Consider the following 19,458-nt stretch of genomic DNA (forward strand, 5'->3'; position numbering starts at 1 on the left):
ATATGAAAGATAAGGTCCTTATGCTTCCAAAACCGTAGCGCAAGTGATGCGTGTTAATGTTCAGACGGGGCTCCTAACAAAACTCCCCCATATAGAAGACACCTTCATCCAATGACTGTTATGTGTAATTTAATGGAACTGAGAGTCCTGACCGAGGGCTATGATTCCTCATGTCGTACTCATCAGTAGGAAGAAGTTTGGTCCAAATCGGATGTTGGGTACTATATTCATTGAATGTTATCTAAATCCTATAGATTAAAATGGACAATTTGTGTACAATCAATTACCTTTAATTTCAAATGATCAAATTAGATCAAATTATATTTCAACAAAATAATGTTTCAGGAATGCTAATTGTATCTGTTACCAACTACAGAAACGATTTCCAAACAATCAGAGATGGTGGATGCCAATCTTCTTTCTTGTGCTTTTTGAGGTAGAAAGACCCAGTGTGAAGTTACTGGTAGCTTGGTAAACTATATTTTCAGAGTAACTTCCCCAACACTGGTTAGATAGTAGTGAAACCTTATTGCTATGCAACACCTGGACCCCAGGAAGAGTAGCTGCTGCTACTCGGCAGCAGCTAATGGGGATCCATAATAAATACAAATACCTTTACTCTGTTGTGTGCCCCTTTCATCTTTTCAGCCTTAAAACTGTTCCAAAAGTCTGATGTTCCAAAATGCCTCATAAACTCCTAAAGTTACACAAGAGTACCCATTACATTGAACTGGGGAGTTACCAGCAATGTTCCCTCTAATTTTATTAGTCACTGAGCAAGTTTCAGGTCTGCTGAGTGCAAACTTGAATGTTGTGAACATTTGTGAACACTGAGGTTGTACCCATTTTAAGTTTCAGTTTTAATTGTGACCATATAGGCTAATGTGGCTATTTGATCAAAATGTAGGCCTACCAGAGTGGCTTCGAAAGCAATGGAGAAAATTCATCCCATAACATTTTTAACATGGAAATAGCTCTATCATTCAGCCTACAGTAACAGCCAATGTGTGGTGTTCAATGTAGGCCTACATTCCATGAAACTTTAGACAAAAACATGCATGGCTTGACATTAATCTGTTTATCCACTTGTCCTTTAGACAAAGAGGTGACTGAAAATGTTGTGTTTGATGCAAGAAACCACTTTACAAAATGAAATGCATTATTATTCCCATACTATTATTACAGATAATCAGACAAATTATGCTACCCTCTGCCTATTGGGTACTTAGCTTATTCAAGCCTGTCTCAAAATACAACACTGTCACTTTAAGACAAAAAAGCTCTTTACTTGACTTACTTTTGAAAGATGTCTAGAAATTATACGTTTTTTTCTCTTGTAGGAAGCAATCACTCCCCTATTGCTGACTACAAATGATCTATAACTGGGCTAATAACTAGCAAAGGATATGAACAAAATCTGCACGTGGCTACATGCAGCTCTCACTTTGATCTCAGAACAAGCACATCTATTCACGGCTTCTCATGCTGTAAACGCAGTCCAGTTCAAAATAAATGGCACATATCCATATATGGCAATGGTCTATTTGCATAATATACCATTGCATTGTCTATTATGCAATAGACAATGCAATGGTCTATTGCATAATAGACAATGCAATGGTAATAGACCATTGCAATGCTAATGCATTGTTGTTCAGACAATTTAAAAATATATATTTCAAAATTTAGGCTATAGGTAGGCTATATTATCACACTGGTAAAATATCGTTGTTGTATTAATTGTGAAGCACAGCTGAGTGAGCATACATTTAAATAATTGCTTTTTATTTTACTGGACTGATGCTGCCTGCATCTGATGGTCAGTCTCAGCAGAGGGAATGCGAAGCAGACAGACTCCGCCTCTCAACATTCCTCCGCTCTCCCTTTCCTCCACTGACACTAACCAAAAAGGGACACCGTGTTCCGGTTGATGGCAAAACTCGAGTCACACTGCATTATTTCTGCCTCATGCACAAATTCATGTTGTTACTCCTATGAACAGAGAAAGTGAAATATTCCTCGATTTAAAAAAAGAACCAGGCAGCTAATAAAAACAACGAAAGCCTATAGATTCACTTTCCGACTTATTCATTATTGCTGCTGCGCTTGTTGTAGCACTGGGTGGAAATAGGAAGAATGCACATTTTATGGCTTAAAAAAAGGTGTTGAATACAAAATATTGACAGTGCTGAGTAAGAACTTAATTAATGGAACTCCATTAAACATGTACTTACTCATAAAAAAACAGCAACTCTGCTATATTCGTTGACAGACTCTCTCTCTCTCTCTAGTCATGATTTTAAACGGTTTGAAATCTCACAGTATCAACTTTGTTGTAGCTTTTGTTTATGCCTGCTACGTAACTGCAGACAGGGTCATCTGAGCCATCCCCTTGGCCAGCAGTAGGCCTAATCGTGCACTTGATTTGCTCTCTGGGCCTGCCGGAGATCGACCAGTGGATCGGGATCAACCGGAAGTTGAGTGAAGTTCAATCTCGTACTTCTCTCTGTGGGCTGATTGCACGGCAATCCCGCGGCAGTCTCAGGAGTAAACTTAGAGGGAACATTGGTTACCAGCACTGGCCAGTGCTGGTGCCAAGGGGAATTCACCTGTACACGTTGGAACAGACTTTAAAAAAAAGTTATGTGAAGTCAAGAGAATAAACTCTATGTAGCCTGGATGTTGTAGCTAATCATTAAAACAAAAGCAGTTTGGATCAAAAAAGATTAGACTAATAAAGGAAATTGTCACATCTTCTCCTGCTTCTCCCCTCCGGGGTACGACGTCACCATAATACTAACCACCGGTCCTGGGATTCATCATTACGCACACCTGTTAATCATTATGATTCACAACTGGACTTCATTACCTTGATCATTTTTCCCCCTTTATATATCAGTCTCTTATTTCTCACCAGTTGGTATTATTCTTGTGTACCGGTGAATAGCCACATGGAATTGTCTCGTTTCTGGTTTTGTTGTTATATTAAAGTTTCACCTGCACCTGCCTCCCGACTCTCAGCCCCGTTATTACATAAATAGAGGAAGTAATAGCGCAGGTAGATGGTAGTGGAGACTGTACTATAGAGGCACAGAATAGGTTAGAGGAAAAACAAAAAGAAATGGAGGTACTTATTCAAGAACGATCAAGTGTAATGTATTACAAAAATGAAGCAAATTGGAGGGGCTTTTTATTTTCTTGAATCTTCAACATAGAAATGTAACCACAAATAATTTACAGGAACTCGTTACAAATGATGAAGTCATCCATGATTCACAAAATAATTTTTTGAAAGAGGAAGCAAAATATTTTTAGCATGTTTTCTTTTCAGTCTCCTCCATTTCCACTGAATGATGTTAAATGTAAGGATTTATTTCCTATTAATAATAATAATAATGTAAAATTAACACATTTACAAAAATACCTGTTTTAAGGCCAACTTACAGAAGAGGAACCTTTTGAGGCTAAATCTTTTCAGTCTGGAAAAACACCAGGGCTTGACAGTATACCAGTAGAGGTATATCAGACCTTTTTGATGTACTCAAAGATCCATTATTAGCATGTTTTAATTACTCCTATAAAAATGGTAGACTTTCAGGTAGTCAACAAGGTCTAATTTCATTACTACTTAACAGGACCCAGGTGTGAAGTATAAAGATCCAGTCCATTTAAAAAAACTGGAGGCCTCTTACACTTCAATGTTGTGATGTGAAAATCCTGGTGAAATGCATAGCACATAGAATAAAAAAAGTTTTTTACCAAATATTGTTCATCCTGATCAGACAGGTTTTGCTATGTTAGCTAGCTGGCTATGACTATCCAACATAACACTGGAACTCTTCCAAGTCAAGGTAAGCTTTTGGTTTAATTAATTTATTGCCACCGGGGCCCGCCGGTGTAACTGCTTACTGACTATACACTAACCTTACTGCATGATTGTAGTGGGTTTACTAACGTGTTAGTTCTGTTAGCTATGTTGACTAGGATGTTACTTAGGCTGTGTGTAGCAGTTATGACATGGTTTGGCTTGGAAAGGTTTTCTCGCCTGGTCACATACAGCTGATGCGTTGTTCATTAATAGAAAATACCTGAATTTGTCCAATAGAAACTCTCGTTTTCATTTTTTTTTATTACATTTTTGAATTTTACCCCTTCTCCCCAATTTCGTGGTATCCAATTGTTTAGTAGCTATTATCTTGTCTCATCGCTACAACTCCCGTACGGGCTCGGGAGAGACGAAGGTTGAAAGTCATGCGTCCTCCGATACACAACCCAACCAAGCCGCACTGCTTCTTAACACAGCGCGCATCCAACCCGGAAGCCAGCTGCACCAATGTGTCGGAGGAAACACTGTGCACTGCGCCCGGCCCGCCACAGGAGTCGCTGGTGCCAGCCCTCCCTAACCCGGACGACCCTAGGGCAATTGCGCGAACCCAGAGTCTCTGGTGGCACAGCTGGCGCTGCAGTACAGCGCCCTTAACCACTGCGCCACCCGGGAGGCCCCGACACTCTCGTTTTCAACTGTTGGATTTATGATTACACTCTAGATAAGCTAGATGCAGGCATAAGTGTGCAAGGCGTTATTGAATGTGTCTCTGTCTGTCCATGTGTCACTGTCTGTCATCTAAAAAAATGCATCTTGACCTGTGTGCACCTACGTTGTAAACTTTCATTCATAGGCTAAGTTGTTGCAACCTCAAGATGGGTACAGGGAAAAATTTGAGTATCATGTAGTAGCCTAAACCTATCGATGTTACATTGAACTGGGTGAATGGAATAGGAATGACAGTCATCCAACATGCTGTAATGGAAATAAGGCCATGCTCATGAACAAAAAATAATCCTCCTTCAACATAAAACGGCACTGAATTTGTCAAGAGAATATGATGAAATCATTTGCCTTGACATGATGATTTACTTTAACTTGTAGCTACAGTACAGTTGACCATAGCCTCTTGTTTTCTCCATGCCATTAAATGCCTTCCAGAATATAACCTAGTTTTGGCATGGGAGGATGATATTTTCTCTAATCCCTTTCTATAATCTGACCTGCCAGCGTAAATCGAGGGATTATAATCTACAGCCATTGTTCTCTTCATACAGCCACTAATTAGAAGTTGGTAAGAATGGGTTTGAGCTGTCAGATACTCCCAACACAGACAGTAAATCTCCAGATTAGACAGCTTTGCCTGAGATAATGACAGAAAACATCTCTTTCCCACGACAGTCTGTTGGAAAAAAGATTTACCATATGCAAGTCTTGGACCTAACCTGAATCGGATGTTCTTTTGGAGAAAACCCTATGGGACAATATCACACCTAAAATAAAGGGCCAGACTCAATCCAATCACATTTTGTCCGCTATCACGATGTAAAGGCAACATTCCCATATTCTTGGAGACCACATTCACGGTAAACGCTGCATATGTCTGCTCAATCGGAAATTACATTTATAAATGTCAATCTCGCTATAACACGGATATTCCTCAGTCCGGATTGAATCTAGGCCAATGTAGAACAGTAGATGCCTATGGGAGAATATCATACCTACAAGAAAGTAAATAAAAATGGTGATAAATCACAATACCTCAGATCTCTTACCTCCTTTATCAAAGTTACATATGCATACTGTACAAAGTCAGATTGTAACTCATGTTTAAGATCAAAATTGCATAACTGTTTTCTTTTTGTGTATCTTCTTATCAAAGATGAAGTGTCATGTCTGAGTCAAGCTCTTCTTTTTCAAATTTGCTGTTGTAAATAAATATATTTTTTAAATCTGTATGTGGAAAGCTTGTACTAATGAAGGGTTTCACGTTTAACTAAAACTACAATGGGTTATTATTCCCAAAACTGCAGGCCTATAATCTCTTTCATGTTGCTAAATGCCATAATATAAATCACATTGTTTATCTAATAATTTCTAGGTGGAAAATACTAAAAGATGGCTACAAGAATGTATTGGGCTTGATACCTTTTTTTTTATTTGCAAGATCCTGTAAAGTTCCTGTAAATCTACAGCACCACCTAAAATTCCACTCTGGGCAGATGGAGGCTAAAGTTGTCCATAGAGCCCCTTAGTGGAGTCAAACAGGGAAATAGTTCCAATAATTTTTCCACCATTTATTTTTCCCATAGGGGATTTTTGAAAAACGTAAAATAAGGGCTTTGTTTCAGTGTAGGCTTACCCTGGCGTGATGTTTGATAACCATGTACATTTCTCTCTGACAAGGTGGCTTTTATCAAGTCTCTGTTTTGTTCACATAAATATTGTGATCTTCAATGTAAAAGTTACAGGACTTCAACATCAAATCATTTTTTTGTGTGCCTTGGCTAGCTAGCTACCTGAATGACTAATGTTTGCATTTAAATAATGCTGCAGCAGCTCCGGTTTTTATGTTTCACCTGGAAGGTGAAGACTGCGTTGTCTGAAATGTCAGAGTGGTAGAAGGACTGTTCCTGACCACTGACTTTCTGGCATTTTACTGCAGCATCAACCAGGTGCCTGCTTCACTGTCTGCAATGGAGGATCAGCTACCTACGGAGTAGAGGCTACTATGGAGTAACTGCGAACGTTGGACAAAGCGATGGGCCCTTAAGAGCTCCTGGCTTGTCTGACAGACTGACTTTCTCCCTGGCCGCACCCTCCGCTCAAGCCATACTGACTTTTCCAAACTGCCTCAGCTCCATTCGTTTTGTATCTTTAATGTGTTGTTCATTGATGAATGATGTATTTTGTTAACAAGAGGACCTCAATGGAAATGCATTTCTAAACGTTGTGTTATCATATATCATACTTAAGTACAAATGCATGTCTCAAGCTTCCCGTCACTCACCAGGGCCATGATGATTTGGACGAGACTAACGAGTCGAGGCAAAGGTAAGAATCTCTGGATTAGCTATCTAATATTAGCAAAGTAGTGAATAAATTGGCAACATTTTGTTTAAATGGACAATTCTGTGATCTGTCTTGGGCAAGTTTAACATTTACACAATACCTGTAATCTTGCAAGCTAACTCATGGTTAGCTAGTTAACAACATTAGTCTGGCTACATTAAACGTCTATTTGTCTAGACATTTAAATGCATAAGAAATTCATAAAAACGAGTTTAGCCTTCGGCTTTTATAAACCAACAGTCTAGCTTGCTAGTTAGCTAGTTAAGTTAGATGGTGAAGCTAGGTGTTCTTGATTATGTTTATTTGTGTCTGTGGGTGAGGTAGCTTACTTCAAGTAACTACTTGACTTAGCTACCCTAGCTAGCAGTATTATTTTGGTCTGGATTTTTGAGAGGTTTCAGAGATGGACTGATTTGAAAAGTTTGCTGTTACCCTCTGAACAGCAGGTCATTAGTATAGCTAGTAGGCAAGATTATGGAACCGTATTTAGTCCTGCCTGCTATGGTGGGTTTTAAATTAATTAGTATTCACATGTTTTTGAGAGAGAATTACTGTCACGTTATTGATGCCAAATTGCTAACCTTATTTGCGCCTTCTCTATTCCAGAACCAATGGTTGTGCCTGAGTCTTATCACCTCTCAACTAGGTAAGCTGTTTTAACCTGGGACACTATTCTCCTGCTTTGGTCTGTTTAAGTCATTGCTGGAAGTCACCTGAAGAACAGGAGTGTGACGGGTTTTGTCCCAGGCCAGCTCTAACAACTGACTCAACGTAACAAATCACTGCGATAGGCTATGATTTTTTGTGCTGGGCTGGAACAAAAGCTTATACACGCTCTTGTCATTCAGATCTGGAGATGTCCACTGTTTTTAAGTCATTTCTGTACTATGGGTACAATATGCTCCTCTCAAGTTGAACTTGAACTTGTTGACTGATGCCAAGGCGTTGGCTGTTAAGAAGAAGGAAACAGCTGTGGACCAGAAGACTGCAGACAAGGCAGCACTGGCCCACACCTGTCCTGTCTGTCAGGTGAGCAGTATTGGTTGGTACTGTATGTGCCTTTAGGTTCCTCTCCATGTGCAGGCTATTGTACTGGCCTGTGTGGTACAGTCTTTCATATGTATAGTAGTTTGTTGCATCTTATTGCTTAGTTTATCATTTGTATCAACTTCAATCTAAGCCACAGATTGTTTAACTTCCACCATTTTGTACTTGACCTTTATAGATGCAGACCTGAAGACATTCAAGCAGCACTTTGAGAGCAAGCATCCCAAGACTCCAATGGTCCCAGTACTGGTTGATGTGCAGACCTAAGTGACCACACACACTCAAATGGACCTACAGCTGAGGTAAGATTCTTCCATCACTTACACACAGTAGACGTAGTGTAAACCACCATGTTGTCAGCAAAATGCTGTCCTCAATGCTTAAAGTTGTATGTCTCAATTGGTGGAAATGCTGTGATCGCTCATCATAGTTAATGTTGTGATTCACAGAAACACAATTACCATGATTTAAATGCTGCTTACTGAGACGGAATGACGTCGAAGGACACACACTGAGAACCCGAGTATGACTGGACATGAGCCGGATATTTGTGACAACGACCTGAAAGGCGTTCAGAAGCACACCAGCACGCCATGTTATGTTTATTCCATGGCCAACCATCCCTTCAGTTACCGCTTATTCCACACTATGCCTTTAATGCCCCTTACTCCCTCAACTTCGACCTTTTTTGAATCTCTTTGAATCTTTTTTATCTCTATAAATCCACCCTACCTTCACCCGTTTTCCCTATGCTGCTTCCTTCACTTGTCCTCCTGATTTTGATAACATCGAGATTCAAGAACGTTTAAAACTGTTGTGGTGTACTGTTTTTGTTACCTTTCCCCGCCCCACATGTGTAACACTGTCCTGGTTATTTTAAGGTTCAGACTGAATGCAGTGGTACATATGCTGCTCATAATTGACAGCAGCAACATGGACCTGTTAAATTGACAAGAAGGGTGTTGATATAGCTGCGTTTAGGCATGGCTTCCTTGTTTTCAATCTTAAGTGTGATTCTCATTCTGCTTACATAAACTCAGAAAAAAAAGAAACGTCCCCTTTTCAGGACCCTGTCTTTCAAAGATAATTTGAAAAATCTAAATAACTTCACAGATCTTCATTGTAAAGGGTTTAAACACGGTTTCCCATGCTTGTTCAATGAACCATTAACAATTAATGAACATGCACTTGTGGAACGGTCATTAAGACACTAACAGCTTACAGACGGTAGGCAAATAAGGTCACAGGTATGAAAACGTAGGACACTAAAGAGGACTTTCTACTGACTTTGAAAAACACCAAAAGAAAGATGCCCAGGGTCCCTATTTATCTGCGTGAACGTGCCTTAGGCATGCTGCAAGAAGGCATGAGGACTGCAGACGTGGCCAGGGCAATATATTGCAATGTCCGTACTGTGAGACGCATAAAACAGCACTACAGGCAGACAGGACGGACAGCTTATCGTCCCCACAGTGACAGAACACGTGTAACAACAACTGCACAGGATTACACCAGGTACAGGATGGCAACAACAACTGCCCCAGTTACACCAGGAATGCACAATCCCTCCATCAGTGCTCAGACTGTCCGCAATAGGCTGAGAGAGGGCCTCCCGGGTGGCGCAGTGGTTAAGGGACCCCCCTTTTGTTCAGGGACACATTCCATTTCTGTGCCATCAGAGTCCCTGGGTTCGCGCCCAGGCTCTGTCGTAACCGGCCGCGACCGGGAGGTCCGTGGGGCGACGCACAATTGGCCTAGCGTCGTCCGGGTTAGAGAGGGATTGGTCGGTAGTGATCTCCTTGTCTCATCGCGCACCAGCGACTCCTGTGGCGGGCCGGGCGCAGTGCGCGCTAGCCAAGGTTGCCAGGTGCACTGTGTAGCCTCCGACACATTGGTGCGGCTGGCTTCCGGGTTGGATGAGCGCTGTGTTAAGAAGCAGTACGGCTGGTTGGGTTGTGTATCGGAGGACGCATGACATTCAGCCTTCGTCTCTCCCGAGCCCGTACGGGAGTTGTAGCAATGAGACAAGAAAGTAGCTACTACAACAATTGGATACCATGAAATTGGGAGAAAAAGGGGTAAAAATTCAAAAAAAGAAAAAAATAGGCTGAGAGAGGCTGGACTGAGGGCTTGTAGACCTCTTGTAAGGATATCCTCACCAGACCTCACCGACAACAACGTTGCCTATAGGCACAAACGCAACGTCGCTGGACCAGACAGGACTGGCAAAAAGTGCTATTCACTGACGAGTCGTGGTTTTGTCTCACCAGGGGTGATGGTCGGATTTGTGTTTATCGTCGAAGGAATGAGCGTTACACGAGGCCTGTACACTGCAGCGGGAACGCTTTGGAGGTGGTGGGTCCGTCATGGTCTGGGGCGGTATCATCGGACTAAGCTTGATGTCATTGCAGGCAATCGTAACGCTGTGCATTACAGGGAAGACATCCTCCTCCCTCATGTGGTACCCTTCCTGCAGGCTCATCCTGACATGACCCTCCAGCATGACAATGCCACCAGCCATACTGCTCGTTCTGTGCGTGATTTCCTGCAAGACAGGAATGTCAGTGTTCTGCCATGGCCAGCGACGAGCCCGAATCTCAATCCCATTGAACACGTCTGGGACCTGTTAGATCAGAGGGTGAGGGCTAGGGCCATTTCCCCCCCCAGAAATGTCAGGGAACTTGCAGGTGCCTCGGTGGAAGAGTGGGTTAACATCTCACAGCAAGAACTAGCAAATCCATGAGGAGGAGATGCACTGCAGTACTTAATGCAGCTGGTGTCCACACCAGATACTGTTACTTTTGACCCCCCTTTTGTTCAGGGACACATTCCATTTCTGTTAGTCACATGTCTGTGGAACTTGTTCAGTTTATGTCTCAGTTGTTGAATCTTATGTTCATATAAATATTTACACATGTTAAGTTTGCTGAAAATAAACACAGTTGACAGTGAGAGGACATTTCTTTTTTTGCTGAGTTTAGTATTTTATATTAAACCTACCTTACACATCCAGTTGTTTCTCCATTTGTAACTCACACACTAAAAATCACTGTTGTTTTACATTCTGTGTTATTGGTGCTGGTCTAATTCCTAAAAGGGAAAAGCAGAAGAATCTGTGGCTCTCAGTGATAATGCCAGAGAAGCCGGTGTTAGGTGGATATATTAACATGGGTGTTGTTTGGGCAAATCGTGCCAACATATCTTCCAAACACAGCTTCTAGGGCATTATCACTTTTATACGACGTTATCAACATATTAAAATAATAATTGACATATATTTTCATTAACGTTATTTTGATGACTTTATTCATACCATTTCATCCTTCCACAAGACATAGTCCCGACATAAATCTAGGGTTGTTACCCAAGACGTTTTCTAGTCACATTTATTTGGATACATCCATGACAATGAGCTAATGAGGTACGATTTCGCCTGGCATAGAAAATGTGCCCTCTCGTCAGGACACTGTTGTTCAAGGAAGCTAGCCAACAACACAGCTAACACAATCACTTCAAACTGAAGCTGGAAAAGACTGCAAACGTTTTAATTGAAATGTCTTTGTGTGTGTGTGTGTGTGTGTGTGTATATATATATATATATCAATACAAATTATACCAGCTGATTCATGGTTTCGACAGGCTGAGAAACGCTGCCTGCTGTCTGTCTCGTCCCGACTCTTGGGATATTCATTACTACCCGACAGCTGGTGATTAAATTTGAATATTGAAACAATGTTGCAAATGTCGGAGAGACAGACTGCAAGGTTTATACAAATATCTGCTGTTGAAAACTAAATATTAGTCTAAAAGAAAAATGTGAGATAATGTCTAAATGCTTTTTATAGTGGAGATCAAGGTTAGAAATTGCTTGGCTGGGCTGATGAGACAGTAAATTGCGCAGTCAGATGGAACAGAATAAATAGGCATTTTAATGTCATAGATTTAGCGGATGGCAATTTGTGGAATAGCAACCGGCTGGAATGCGGCTTTAACCAATCAGCATTCAGGATTTGACCCACCCGTTGTATAATAGTTAATATGGAGCTCTTCGATGTCAAAGGTTTGTGACACTGATGAATAAATAAATTAATCTTTACTTCAAAGATGTTTATGTTATGTATAAAATACATATTTATGCGTTGTTTACTATTTTGATTTATTTAAAACAATGTAATTGTTGGAGTTACAGGTGTTTTACGTGATTGATGGGTGACTAGGTGCATTCTTGTCAAATAAATCTGCTTATACGTTCATGATTATGGATACATTTTTCTGCAATCTGTCTTGAAATCTGCAACAGAACATGTCAATAAGTTAGTTCTGAATTGCTTTAATACAGCGGCGTATACTGACACCATGAATTTAAATAGATCTCACCGCGTTCATACACTATATATACAAAGTACAGTGGGGCAAAAAAGTATTTAGTCAGCCACCAATTGTGCAAGTTCTCCCACTTAAAAAGATGAGAGAGGCCTGTAATTTTCATAATAGGTACACTTCAACTATGACAGACAAAATGAGAAAAAAAATCCAGAAAATCACATTGTAGGATTTTTAATGAATTTATTTGCAAATTATGGTGGAAAATAAGTATTTGGTCACCTACAACCAAGCAAGACTTCTGGCTCTCACAGACCTGTAACTTCTTCTTTAAGAGGCTCCTCTGCCCTCCACTCATTACCTGTATTAATGGCACCTGTTTGAACTTGTTATTAGTATAAAAGACACCTGTCCACAACCTCAAACAGTCACACTCCAAACTCCACTATGGCCAAGACCAAAGAGCTGTCAAAGGACACCAGAAACAAAATTGTAGACCTGCACCAGGCTGGGAAGACTGAATCTGCAATAGGTAAGCAGCTTGGTTTGAAGAAATCAACTGTGGGAGCAATTTTTAGGAAATGGAAGACATACAAGACCACTGATAATCTCCCTCGATCTGGGGCTCCACGCAAGATCTCACCCCGTGGAGTCAAAATGATCACAAGAACGGTGAGCAAAAATCCCAGAACCACACGGGGGGTCCCAGTGTCTCCTGACCCCTCCTGTCTCAGCCTCCAGTATTTATGCTGCAGTAGTTTGTGTCGGGGGGCTAGGGTCAGTTTGTTATATCTGGAGTATCTCCTGTCCTATTCGGTGTCCTGTGTGAATCTAAGTGTGCGTTCTCTAATTCTCTCCTCTCTCTCTCGGAGGACCTGAGCCCTAGGACCATGCCCCAGGACTACCTGACATGATGATTCCTTGCTGTCCCCAGTCCACCTGGCCGTGCTGCTGCTCCAGTTTCAACTGTTCTGCCTTATTATTATTCGACCATGCTGGTCATTTATGAACTTTTGAACATCTTGGCCATGTTCTGTTATAATCTCCACCCGGCACAGCCAGAAGAGGACTGGCCATCCCACATATGCTCTCTCTAATTCTCTCTTTCTTTCTCTCTCTCGGAGGACCTGAGCCCTAGGACCATGCCCCAGGAATACCTGACATGATGACTCCTTGCTGTCCCCAGTCCACCTGACTGTGCTGCTGCTCCAGTTTCAACTGTTCTGCCTTATTATTATTCAACCATGCTGGTCATTTATGAACATTTTAACATCTTGGCCATGTTCTGTTATAATCTCCACCCGGCACAGCCAGAAGGGGACTGGCCACCCCACATAGCCTGGTTCCTCTCTAGGTTTCTTCCTAGGTTTTGGCCTTTCTAGGGAGTTCTTCCTAGCCACCGTGCTTCTACACCTGCATTGCTTGCTGTTTGGGGTTTTAGGCTGGGTTTCTGTACAGCACTTTGAGATATCTGCTGATGTACGAAGGGCTATATAAATAAATTTGATTTGATTTGATTAGTGAATGACCTGCAGAGAGCTGGGACCAAAGTAACAAAGCCTACCATCAGTAACACACTACGGCGCCAGGGACTCAAATCCTGCAGTGCCAGATGTGTCCCCCTGCTTAAGCCAGTGCATGTCCAGGCCTGTCTGAAGTTTGCTAGAGTGCATTTGGATGATCCAGAAGAAGATTGAGAGAATGTCATATGGTCAGATGAAACCAAAATATAACTTTTTGGTAAAAACTCAACTCGTCGTGTTTGGAGGACAAAGAATGCTGAGTTGCATCCAAAGAAAACCATACCTACTGTGAAGCATGGGGGTGGAAACATCATGCTTTGGGGCTGTTTTTCTGCAAAGGGACAAGGACGACTGATCCGTGTAAAGGAAAGAATGAATGGGGCCATGTATCGTGAGATTTTGAGTGAAAACCTCCTTCCATCAGCAAGGGCATTGAAGATGAAACGTGGCTGGGTCTTTCAGCATGACAATGATCCCAAACACACCGCCCGGGCAACGAAGGGGTGGCTTCGTAAGAAGCATTTCAAGGTCCTGGAGTGGCCTAGCCAGTCTCCAGATCTCAACCCCATAGAACATCTTTGGAGGGAGTTGAAAGTCTGTGTTGCCCAGCAACAGCCCCAAAACATCACTGCTCTAGAGGAGATCTGCATGGAGGAATGGGCCAAAATACCAGCAACAGTGTGTGAAAACCTTGTGAAGACTTACAGAAAACGTTTGACCTCTGTCATTGCCAACAAAGGGTATATAACAAAGTATTGAGATAAACTTTTGTTATTGACCAAATACTTATTTTCCACCATAATTTGCAAATAAATTCATTAAAAATCCTACAATGTGGGCCTCCCGGGTGGCGCAGTGGTTAAGGGCGCTGTACTGCAGCGCCAGCTGTGCCATCAGAGTCCCTGGGTTCATGCCCAGGCTCTGTCGTAACCGGCCGCGACCGGGAGGTCCGTGGGGCGACGCACAATTGGCCTAGCGTTGTCCGGGTTAGGGAGGGATTGGTCGGTAGGGATCTCCTTGTCTCATCGCGCACCAGCAACTCCTGTGCGCGCAGTGCGCGCTAGCCAAGGTTGCCAGGTGCACGGTGTAGCCTCCGACACATTGGTGCGGCTGGCTTCCGGGTTGGATGAGCGCTGTGTTAAGAAGCAGTACGGCTGGTTGGGTTGTGTATCGGAGGACGCATGACATTCAGCCTTCGTCTCTCCCGAGCCTGTACGGGAGTTGTAGCAATGAGACAGTAGCTACTACAACAATTGGATACCACGAAATTGGGGAGAAAAAGGGGTAAAATTCAAAAATAAAAAAATAAATCCTACAATGTGATGTTCTGGAATTTTTTTTTTCTCGTGGGAGAACTTGCACAATTGGTGGCTGACTAAATACCTTTTTGCCCCACTGTATGTGGACACCACTTCAAATTATTAGATTTGGCTATTTCAGCCCTACCCGTTGCTGACAGGTGTATAAATCGAGCACACAGCCATGCAATATGCATAGATAAACATTGGCAGTGGAATGGCCTTACTGAAGAACTCAGTGGCTTTCAACATGGCACAGTCATAGGATTCCAGCTTTCCAACAAGTCAGTCGTCAAATTTCTGCCCTACTAGAACTGCATGTGTTGTTATTGTGAAGTGGAAATGTCTAGGAACAACAACGGCTCAGCTGCAAAGTGGTAGGCTACACAAGCTCACAGAACGGGACCGCCGAGTGCTGAAGCGTGTAGCGCATAAAAATCGTCTGGCCTTGGTTGCATCACTCACTACCAAGTTCCAAACTGCCTCTGGAAGCAATGTCAGCACAATAACTGTTTGTCGGGAGCCTCTTGAAATGGTTTTCCATGGCCGAGCAGCCGCACACAAGCCTATGATCACCATGCGCAATGCCAAGCATTGGCTTGTGTGGTGTAAAGCCATTGGACTCTGGAGCAGTGGAAACACGTTCTCTGGAGTGATGAATCACACTTCACAATCTGGGTTTGGCGGATGCCAGGAGAATATGCATAGTGCCAACTGTAAAGTTTGGTGGCGGAGGAATACTGGTCTGGGGCTGTTTTTCATGGGGCTTTTTCATGGGGTCCGGGCTAGGCCCATTAGTTCCAGTGAAGGGAAATAATGATGCTTCAGCATACAATGGCATTGTAGACAATTCTGTGCTTCCAACTTTGTGGCAACAGTTTGGGGAAGGCCCTTTCCTGTTTCAGCATGACAATGCCCCCGTGCACAAAGCAAGGTACATACAGAAATGGTTTGTTGAGATCGGTGTGGAAGAAGTTGACTGGCCGGCACAGAGGCCTGTCCTCAACCACATCGAACACCTTTGGGATGAATTGGAACATTGACTGCGAGCCCAACATCAATGCCCGACCTCACTAACGCTCTTGTGGCTGAATGGAAGCAAGTACCCACAGCAATGTTCCAACATCTAGTGGAAAGCATTCCCGGAAGAGTGGAGGCTGTTATAGCAGCAACGGGGGGACCCACTCCATATTAATGCCCATGATTTTGGAATGAGAGTCCACATACCTTTGGTCAAGTAGTGTATAATTGGCAGAAATTATAAGGGATTAGATATAGATCTCTACTGGCTGAATGAGAAGAGGATCTGGTATGTTACTAATAATCATCTAGGTAGGTAGCTAGCTAGCCAGCTTCTTTGCAAAAAACGACCTAGTATTCATGGCACATTGTAAATATCTGACTGCTACAAGGATAGTATTCTGTACCAAGACCAAATGGATACATAAGACCACTGGTATTACAGGTAGATAAATAAAATATGGTACAATAAATGAAAATGTATCTAGCTGACAGCAAAGATGACGTGCAGGAGCTTGCAGGCATTTGTAGTCCTGCATGATGTCTACTTTGATGCTAATTAGCATTTTCGAATCTGAGAGAGACTAATATCTTGATAAAATCCACCTTGTCCAAGAGAGAACGATATACACGTTTATCAAAACATCACACCAGGGAAAGCCTACCTGAAACACAGACCTTGTTTGAAGTGGTTCTGAAAAATGTAAGGGGAAAAAATGATTGGAAACATTTCTGTGTTTTGCCACTAGATTTTTTATGGGTATTATGACATGTCCACTCTGGGCCTCTATGGGGGGAGGGGGAGGGGGAATTACACAACCTTTTATTACACAACCTTTTACCTCAGATTGGTGTTGTTAGTATAAAAGTTTATAGTCAAGAGTCAAGAACAATTGCTTTTATTTTTTTTTTTACTGTTGATTTTGTTATACGTGCTGGGGGTCACACGACTTACAACGCAGCTTTCATTTTCTTTCTCTAATGGCACAAATAGTTAGGGCTGGTCTCTCTATAAAAGCCGCTGGCCACACACCAAGTTGTCCTGTACAACTTATTCCCAGATTCAGTGTGGTTTTTGAGCTGTGTTATTTAAAACTTCTTGAGGCTAGGGGGCAGTATTCAGAAGTTTGGATGACTGAGGTGCCCAAAGTTAACTGCCTGTTACTCAGGCCCAAAGGCTAGGATATGCATATGCATGGTAGTATTGGATAGAAAACACTAAAGTTTCTAAAACTGTTAAAATAATGTCTGTGAGTATAACAGAACTGATTTGACAAGCGAAACCCAGAGGACAATCCATCCAGGATTTTTTGTTGTTGTTGAGGTCACTGGATTTTCCAATGCTTTTCTATGGGAAAGCATAATTATTAGGACCCAGATTGCAGTTCCTATGGCTTCCACTAGATGTCAGTCTTTAGAAATGGTTCGATTTTTTGTTGTTGTTGAAAAATTAAGAAGTATTCATATTCTTTCTAAGTGTCACCCAGGAGGACTCTAGTCTTTTGGTGCGCGTGAATGAGAGCGCGCTCCTCGTTTTTCTCCGGTATTGGAAACAGTTTATTCCGTCTTAAATTTGATCGATTATTTACATATTAGGGTACCTGAGGTTGGATTAGAAAAGTTGTTTGAAATGTTTTTACCAAGTTTACAGGTAGCTTATTAGATCCTTTGTAGGCATGTTGGGCGAGTTGGAACAGGTGTATTTCTAAATCAAACGCGCCAAATAAACTGACATTTTTGGGATATGAAGGACTTTATCGAATAAAACGACCATTCATTGTGTAACTGAGACCTTTGGGATTGCAAAAAGATGAAGATCTTCAAAGGTAAACAATTCATTTTAGCGCTATTTCGGACTTTCTGACTTTCGTGATGCATCTACTTTTTTTACCCCTTTTTCTCCCCAATTTCGTGGTATCCAATTGTTGTAGTAGCTACTATCTTGTCTCATCGCTACAACTCCCGTACGGGCTCGGGAGAGACGAAGGTTGAATGTCATGCGTCCTCCGATACACAACCCAACCAGCCGCACCAACCCTTAACCCTTAACACAGCGCGCATCCAACCCGGAAGCCAGCCGCACCAATGTGCTACACCGTGCACCTGGCAACCTTGGTTAGCGCGCACTGCGCCCGGCCCGCCACAGGAGTCGCTGGTGCGCGATGAGACAAGGACCTCCCTACCGACCAAGCCCTCCCTAACCCGGACGACGCTAGGCCAATTGTGAGTCGCTCCACGGACCTCCCTGTCGCGGCCGGTTACGACAGAGCCTGGGCGCGAACCCAGGGACTCTGATGGCACAGCTGGCGCTGCAGTACAGCGCCCTTAACCACTGCGCCACCTGGGAGGCCCGTGATGCATCTACTTGGTTAGAAAATATTTTCCATGCGGGGCGCTGTCCTCAGATAATCGCATCGTATGCTTTCACCGTAAAGCCTTTTTGAAATCCGACAAAGCGGCTGGATTAACAATAAATGAGGCTTTTAAATGATGTAAGACACTTGTACCTTCCTGAATGTTTAATATTACGAATTTATTATTTTTGAATTTTGCGCCCTGCATTTCACCGGAGGGTTTTTGGTGCTGAAAACTAGCTGTTATTGGCAGATAGGTTTGAAACTCTATTTCATATAGGTCTATTAATAGGTATATTGGCCTGCTTGATGTCACTGAACAGCTCTTACCCTAAAAGGGTATTATCATAATTTTCAAGGTATTATTCTAACCTCATAGTTTGGAAATGTATGTAAAACACTGGAAAATCACGTTTGACTGCACAGGGCCATTACGTTTTAGGAATATAAATTGAACTTTCGACATTAATTTCTAATGGCATCATACTTAATCAGGTTAAAACTGCTGAAAGACAAAATGTGCTGCGATTTGTTTTGATGATATACTAGAAATCACCAAACGGGGTTTTCCCTGTCTAATGCTAACAAGAAAGCAGTATATTTTTCTTTATTAAAGATTCTGACTTTACATTACCTCTTCAACATAATGTTTCAGGATGATATAAAAAGATAGAGTAGCAGGGTGTATTCATTAGTGGTATTCCTTGACAAAACATTTTGTCTGTTGCAAAAAAGGAAACCGTTCACTGTTTATTCTAGGAACCAAACGGAAGAAACAAAACAGGGAGGACCTACCGGAATTTGTCCAATAGAAACTCTCCTTTTCGTTGCAAAACGTTGTGCAACAGACTTAGATTTGATGTATTTTACCATGTGCAACAGATAAAACATTTTGCAACAGAATCCGACACCCCCCAAGTTGCACCACTTGTTTTTGTTGTTCTGTTTTCAAGAGACTTTACATTGATTGTCTGTGTATTCGCAGAAACGAGGAC

General features: G+C 42.2%; 1 long non-coding RNA gene across 2 annotated transcripts; it reads left to right on the forward strand.

Moving 5' to 3' along the window:
• Positions 1 to 6,363: 6,363 nt before the first annotated feature.
• LOC110522866 lies at positions 6,364 to 8,758 on the forward strand. 2 transcript variants are annotated; one of them, XR_002473379.2, is made up of 5 exons: positions 6,364 to 6,880; positions 7,505 to 7,544; positions 7,811 to 7,927; positions 8,124 to 8,247; positions 8,395 to 8,758. It is a non-coding gene; the product is annotated as an uncharacterized LOC110522866 (long non-coding RNA). The 2 variants fall into 2 exon arrangements; XR_002473380.2 differs by having other exon boundaries at positions 6,368 to 6,880; positions 7,841 to 7,927.
• The last annotated feature ends 10,700 nt before the right edge of the window (positions 8,759 to 19,458 follow it).

The sequence above is a fragment of the Oncorhynchus mykiss genome, chromosome 5 (genome assembly GCF_013265735.2).
Source record: "Oncorhynchus mykiss isolate Arlee chromosome 5, USDA_OmykA_1.1, whole genome shotgun sequence".
Taxonomy (NCBI): domain Eukaryota; kingdom Metazoa; phylum Chordata; class Actinopteri; order Salmoniformes; family Salmonidae; genus Oncorhynchus; species Oncorhynchus mykiss.